We start from the raw sequence: 7,934 nt of genomic DNA, 5'->3' as shown, positions 1-7,934 counted from the left end.
AAAATTAAATGGTGCAAGTGTTTTGTGCATGTGAAATAAAAAACTTTATATAAATAAATAAATGAACAAACAAACAAAAACAAATAAACACATTATGGAACATTAAATGCTGAAATTTTAAAAAGTATTACTGGTTTTAGTGACAGTCCTGGATTTACTGGAATACAGGCATAACAACCTTTAAAACTGCAACTTATTTGAATAACAAAATGTTTAAATGGCACAAAAATATGAAGTAAAAAAAAAAAGGTTAAGTAAAAAAAAAAATATTGAAAGTTGGGCAGGGTCAACTATGACAGCAATCCCACAACACGTACGTATAGTAGCTACTGATTGAGTACTACATTCATCTACAATGGTATTTATATTTCAAAATGTCATAGTACATGTCCAACTCAGAATTTTCCTGCGTATTTGTAATGTTTTCGTGTACTGTTTTATACTCTTTTGGTTGGAAATGTCTTTAGGTCCAAGTAAAGCTGTTACATCTGCTGGAATTTAGCCTCTTTTTTCTGATTAACATTTTTTTATTGATTCATACATATAACAAAGAAAAGCAAAACATACAGTATATACACAGAATCAACATTTAACCCCACTATTTCCCCTCCCCAATCCCCAACCCTACCCTGACCCTCAACAAACAACCCTATGGTCACATATAAGTATATATATATATATATATATATATATATATATATATATATATATATATATACACACACACACACACACACACACACAAAAATGTATATATATATATATATATATATATATATATATATATATATATATATATATATATATATATATATATATATTGATGACCAACCCATCGCCTAAAATACAAAGTCTGGGGCAAAATGAAATTTGAGTGCCCAATACGTCACACATTAAACTCTGAACCCTCAACCAAAATTCTTGGATCTTTTTTTTTTGTTGTTGTTTTTTTGTTTTTGTTTTTTTATTTAAAATTTTTTACAATGAATTGTAAACATATATATATATATATATATATATATATATATATATATATATAATCAACATTTAAACCCCCCAACAATATACATTGTGGTCAATATACATACATACATATACAAACATAAATACATATACATATATATACTCACATACATACATACATACACACACATAATAATCATACAAACTATAATACACTACTCTCTCCACACCCCACCAGAGAGCCCTCCAAAAACTCAAAATACCTGCCCCATTTCTGAACAAACTTATCCAAGCCACCCCGTCTTCCAGATGACACCTCCTCATAAGCTGCCACCCTCCCCACCTCCGTGTACCACTCCGGATATGGGGGCGCACCAGCTGACCTCCAACCCCTCAGAATAACTTGCCTGGCGATCATCACACATGTCAGAACCCAGTTCTCTATACGGCCATCCCCCATATCGATGACCGCCCCATCGCCCAGAACACAAAGTCTGGGGCAAAATGAAACCTGAGTGCCCACCACGTCGCACACAAAATTCTGAACCTTCGACCAGAATTTTTGGATCTCGACACACCACCAAAAAACATGGGCCATGTCTCCATCCTCCGATTGGCATCTCCAGCAGGTGGGTGTGTCTTTAAGACCAAGCCTATACAGTCTAGAGGGGGTCCAATAAGATCTATGCAAAATTTTGAATTGTATAAGACGCACCCTTGCATCACTTAACATTTTTAAGAATCTTAGCCCACACTCCTTCCTCCAATGCCAAGTTGAAATCTTTCTCCCATACTCTCTTGAGAGAAGTTAAGGCTCCATCCCCCAGACTCTGAATTAACAGGGAGTAGTACACTGATGCCTCATGACTTTTTCCAAAAGCCGCAATCACCTCTCCCGAAGCATCTGCCTCCTTAGTGCAAAGCAGGTGGCGCAGTTGTAAATACCTATAAAACTGAGGTCTGGGGATCCCAACATTTTGGACCAAGTTTTCAAATGATCTCAACACACCACCTTCATATAGGTCACCGAGTGTAGCAACCCCCCCTCACAATCCATTCCGGCCAGCAGAAAGGAGACTTGCCAATACATAGTCTTGGGTTCTGCCATATGCTCGAGGCAGCTTTTAAATAAGTGTCCAATTTAAACAATCTGGACACTTTAGTCCATACCAAGTGTAAATGCGAAATAACGGGGTGTAACTTAACTTTTCCGATTAGTTTGATAGAGATGCTTTTTAATGGCAAAATAGGGGCAAGAACTGCCTGTTCAATAACAAACCAGGGAGGGGCTCTCTCAGGTGGAAGTGACCAATGAGCCAAATGTCTGAGACTGAACGCATAGTAATAAAACAAAATCTTGGGTAGGCCTAGCCCTCCTTTGTCTATCGGCCTATGTAACTTATTAAAATGCAATCTGGGACATTTACCATTCCAAATGAAGGACTTCGCTATGCTATCAAATTCCTTGAAATAAGAGAGGGGGACATCTACAGGGAGAGATTGTAGCAGGTAGTTACATTTTGGAATACAATTCATTTTAATAACATTAACCTTCCCAATCATCGATAAATGTAATAAAGCCCACCTGCCCACATCGCTCGAAAACCTTTTTATGAAAGGGTCAAAATTAACACTAACTAAATCAGACAAATTTGCTGGGAATAAAATCCCCAAATACTTAATGCCCTGTTTGGGCCACTGGAAGGCGCCTGGCTGAAAAGCCGTTACTGGGCAGTACGCTGTCAAAGCCAAAGCTTCGGATTTAGCCCAATTGACTTTGTATCCTGAGAACCTGGAAAAGGAATTAATAATTCTGTGGAGGCAAGGCAAAGATCTAGTAGGGTCGGAGACAAATAATAAAATATCATCTGCGTAAAGCAAAAGCTTAAGTTCGAGTACTGAGTTCCTGAGTTCAAGTACCCTAAATATATATTTTGTTAATAAGCACAGCATATGCAAATGAGTCTTTGGAAAGACATAGGCTTTCGCTCGCACTTGGAGAAGACGGGCGCGGGCCACACAGACTTGTTGCTGCACACAGATGTGCGATGGCTCAGCCAAGGTACATTTTTAGTGAGGTTCAGAGAACTTTTGCCTGAAATCAACATCAAGATTTACTGGGTAGCTCAGCAAGTAAGGATGCTGACCTGACTACCATACCTGGAGTCGCAAGTTTGAATCCAGGACGTGCTGAGTGATTCCAGTCCAGGATTGGGGATTAACGGAATACATGTAATGGGATTATGTATTTAAAATACATAATATTAGTAACTGTATCCCACTACAATTAGTTTAAATCATTGGTAATCAGAACAGATTTACATTCAAAAATAATTTTGATTACTGAAGAGATTACTTTGCATTTTATTGTCATTTGTTTCATTTAATGTTTAGACTATTCAGTTGGAAAACATTTATCCATATAAACAATACAATCTGAGGAGCTTTCGAACAGCAGTAAAACACTTTTTTAAGATGTGCTACATTCATACAAGTTCATACTGTTGTGAGTGAAAAGGTGGATATGACGTCATTGAGGAATTTTCCCTTGGGAGCTTAATAGAGGAGCTACATCACGTTTTTACAGCTTAACAAGAAAACAGTTAAAAATGCTTTGACAGATGAAACATAAATATAATAAATACACGATTACACAATGTCAATGTTTTTTATGAGGTTAGGGTATTTTTACAAGAAATGCTAACCAGTGTAGCCTTTAACATCATATAGAAAGCTACAATCAATATATCTATGATGAAAATGCACATTGGAGCATAGCTTTTCTCTAGTAAGACATTTGATATTAGAGCAAAGATGTACTGCAAAAATCTTATTCTTAATGAGAATTTAAATTTTGTTTTTCTGTAAAAATATTTAAAAAATCCTTAAAGCAAGATAAATTTAAGTGAATTTTCTTACTTTAATTACTTGTTTATAGTCAAAACAAGTGAAAAATTTGCCAGTACTGAAGAAGTAATCCAAAGTATTTAGATTCCATTACTGACTTTGAGTAATATAATGGAATACATGCATTCTGTAATCTGTAGCGAAATACTTTTTAAAAGTAACCTTCCCAACCCTGCTCCAATCAGGCTTCCTAAGCAACCAATTGGCCCGGTTGCTAGGGTGGGTAGAGTCACATTGGGTTAACCTCCTCGTGGTCGCTATAATGTGGTTCTCGCTCTCGGTGGGGCATGTGGTGAGTTGTGCCTGGATGCCATGGAGAATAGCATGAAGCCTCCACATGCACTAGGTCTCCGCAGTAACGCACTCAAAAAGCCACGCGATAATATGCGTGGATTGACTGTCTCAGATGTGGAGGCAACTGAGATTCGTCCTCTGCCACCCGGATTGATACGAGTCACTATGCCATCACAAGGACTTAAAGCACATTGGGAATTGGGCATTCCAAATTGGGGAGAAAAAGGGAGAAAAGGGGAGATAACCACCCCCCAAGAAAAAACATCAAGATTTACGTCACTTCATCGCAATTTACGAGTTCAATCATTTACTCTCAATGCTTGAGCTTCAGGGAAAAGACTCATCACAGGTCAACAACACACACTACGTGGATCAAGTTAAAAAACTCTCATCTGAGTTCAGCACACATTTCAATGACTTCTCGTTACTAGAGCCTGTTGCTTCATACATGGAGACTTTGAGTTAGACTTGGATGAAATTGCCTGCAAAGTAAGGATGCTCTTATCAGGGGCAGACTGGGACAAAAAAGCGGCCCTGGACTCTTTGGCCCAGAGCGGCCTACCAAACCCGGCCCACAACACACCACACCATAACACACCGGCTCATTGATTTAATTTTCCAGCTCAATTTAAAATTTTTGTTGAAAAAAAAGACATTTCTATTGACTGTTAGTCATGACAACGGGCCCCACCACTGCAAAAATTGTCACAACTTTAAAACATATAAAACCACTGTAAATGTGATGAGTTGATTTTTTTAGAGAAAGCACTAAAAATAAGCACTTATAAAATGTACATGAAAGTACAAGGGAAAGTGTGTATTTTAGGTGCTGTGACAAGTCAGTTTTTAAAGATCTTAATCACCTTTCAACTTTTTTCTAGAAGTGCAAATAAACTATTTTCTTAGTTAATATAAGGTTGTGGAAACTACAAGTATAATAATAATATATTATATATGTATATATAGCTATACAAGATCATAAAATGTTGTTTAAAATAGTTAAATGAAGAAAGTGCCACACAGCAAGACACTGATGACAAAGCTTAAAATTTCATGTCAATTACTCACATAACTATGTGTAAATGTTTATTTAAAAAAAAAAATGAAAACAAATTTGGCCAGAATATGTACATATATAAATATAAACAAACATAAATATAAATATAAAATGCAGATCCTTGATGGTTATATATATATATATATATATATATATATATATATATATATATATATTTTTTTTTTTTTTTTTTTATTTAAAAAGCCATTGTATTGGCTTACCTTGCAGAGTTTATTGAATTTTCTCTTTGTTAAGGGGTCCGTGCCGGCATGTTGGAGCCCAGGGATCTATATAGCCTGTAGTGGCACTTTTCCACTGCACGTTACGGTTCGACTCGACTTGACTCTGCTCGCTTTACTTTTCTGAGCTTGCTTTTCCACTGCAGTTTAGTGCTGCCTCAACGTGGGTGGGATTATAAGCTGATCGTCATAGTTGCACCACCTCTACTGCTGTGACATCATCTTAAACGCGACACAAACATTACTGACCATAAACAATAACACGACCACTAGCTGTTAGCTACTAGCTTATTGTGCTGAATAAAGCAGTTGTTGCATGGTGATTTTACACAAGTGTAACAGTTAAATTGGCCTGGCTGTTTTATAAGCAAGCTTTCCAGTAGCTGGTCAACTAAATAAAGTGAAGCTTTCAAGCAGAATATAGAGTTAATGTGACAAAACGTACCATCCTCCATCATGGACTCCAACAATGCCGAGGGCACTCTCCCTCCCATTGCTCGCCGGTCTATTGCCATAGATAGCGTCCATTTGGTCGAACTACTTCCACTTTCTTCTGTTTGAACCACTCCGGCTGTTGTGGTCCTTGATGGTTCTATAGTCACTTTTAAGCTTTTTTAACTTTTCCCTACACTGTTGGTAGGTCCGGTGGTAGCCGTGTGCGGCCAACAGCTGAGACACTTCCTGAAAGACTTTTTCGTTTTGCGTCGTTTCGTTCATCGCTAATGAGAGGAACGTCTGCACCTCGTTTATTGACCACGGCGTGGTTTTGCGCACAGCCATTTCTTTTTACAATTCGAAAGGCGTGTGAACAAATGATATTGCTGTCGCTGTTGCTAACTTTAAAACTAGCGGGTTGATGTCCCGTGTCGCAAATCCAGTGACGCTGGTAGTGACGATTCTTTCTGACCAATCAGTGATCTGCAGGGTTTTGACGTCACATTTAGTATCGGCTTGGCTCGCTTGGAACCTCGACCGAGGTGGTACTAAAAAAAGTATTAGGTACCAGGTACTACAGTGGAAAACCCCCCAAAAGCGAGCAGAGTCGAGTCGAGCTGAGCTGTACCGTGCAGTGGAAAAGCCTCGTAAGACTGGCTGGTACTTGCAAAGCAGCGGCTGGCCCAAATACCCAGCGGCCCACTGGAAAAATGCCTGGTGCTCCCGATAGCCAGTCCGCCCCTGCGCTCTTTCATTTTGACACATCAACAGCCTTGGATAATGACATTTTCAAACTGCAAAATGACCTTCAGATGAAATGCCTTTTTCCAGTATGCATTTGGATCAACCTATTTATGTGGGTCAGCATTTTCTCACATGAAAATAATTAGGCTACATCTAAGTACAGATCAGTGACCGACCTTGTGGACTGAATGATGCATTCAGCTGTTAATGCCCTGATTATGAAAAGCTTTGCCGCCACTTGTGCTCACGTTAATGTAAGTTTTTCATCTAAGGTGGGGAATTATATGTTGACGGTATGTGGCTTCCCTGTGCCGGTGTAAAATAGTTATTGTTATGATATCACTATTGCATTTATTTATTTTTTTCATGGCCTGTTTTCAATATCAAAGAAAAAGGTTGGGCACCCCTGAATTAAAGGTTTTAATCAAACTGGTAAAGTTTCACAGAATCTGTATTTTTACCAGGTTATTTTGAGGAAGCCTTTATGTACACTCTTGATGGCTCTAAGACCAAGGGGCTTCTCCAGTTGTTTTCTGGGAGAGAAAAAGGCAGAACACATTTTTCATCTGTGAAACTAGATAAAAGCTTAGCCACAGCCTGAATCGGAGAATCCAAAATTAGACAAATAATACTAAACATTTTAGACAAATTAGACTACGTGTGCTGATGCTAGGTTTGGGCGCCATCTGCTGTCGTAATAATTGTACGAGGAAAATATAAAGTGAGAAAATAAACGTATTTCGAAGACAGATACATAGAATGGTTTAGTTTGTGTATAAATAGTAAATACATTTGTATGTGGGTGCTTTGGGAGTGTGAGTTGTGCACCTTTGATGAGTGAAAGTGCTCAAGATGTGTCTTTGTGACATTTAAGAAATTATTAAGTTTATTTCTCTACTTTAGTACGTTATAGAAGGTTAGAGGAAACCTTTGATAAATTCAAAGCCCACCAAAAGTATTCATTCACATGCATCCACTAGAAAAATCATGTGTTGCAAATATTAAGCAGTTAGCCCGGCTAGCTCAGTCGGTAGAGCATGAGACTCTTAATCTCAGGGTCGTGGGTTCGAGCCCCACGTTGGGCGATGGTTTTTCACTGGCTCACAAATAGACCTTATTCACAGCAGTGCCACCTTTCATTTTTGAAGGGAATGTCAACGAGACTGTGTGAATGATAAACGTACAGTCTCTTTAATGGGCTGTACTGCAGTTTAGTGTTTTTGGATCGTTCCACGGACAAAACATTGAAAAATATATTTCCAAGAACATTCAGTATGCAGTATACATTCAGACAA

General features: G+C 38.1%; 1 non-coding gene across 1 annotated transcript; it reads left to right on the top strand.

The window, feature by feature from the left end:
* Positions 1 to 7,651: 7,651 nt before the first annotated feature.
* trnak-cuu (transfer RNA lysine (anticodon CUU)) lies at positions 7,652 to 7,724 on the top strand. The gene has a single exon. It is a non-coding gene; the product is annotated as a tRNA-Lys (tRNA).
* Positions 7,725 to 7,934: the final 210 nt, after the last annotated feature.

Source organism: Myxocyprinus asiaticus, chromosome 5 (assembly GCF_019703515.2).
Source record: "Myxocyprinus asiaticus isolate MX2 ecotype Aquarium Trade chromosome 5, UBuf_Myxa_2, whole genome shotgun sequence".
Classification (NCBI taxonomy): Eukaryota; Metazoa; Chordata; class Actinopteri; order Cypriniformes; family Catostomidae; genus Myxocyprinus; species Myxocyprinus asiaticus.
The sequence above is the reverse complement of the archived record's forward strand: the minus strand, read 5'-3'. Positions and strand labels throughout refer to the sequence as shown.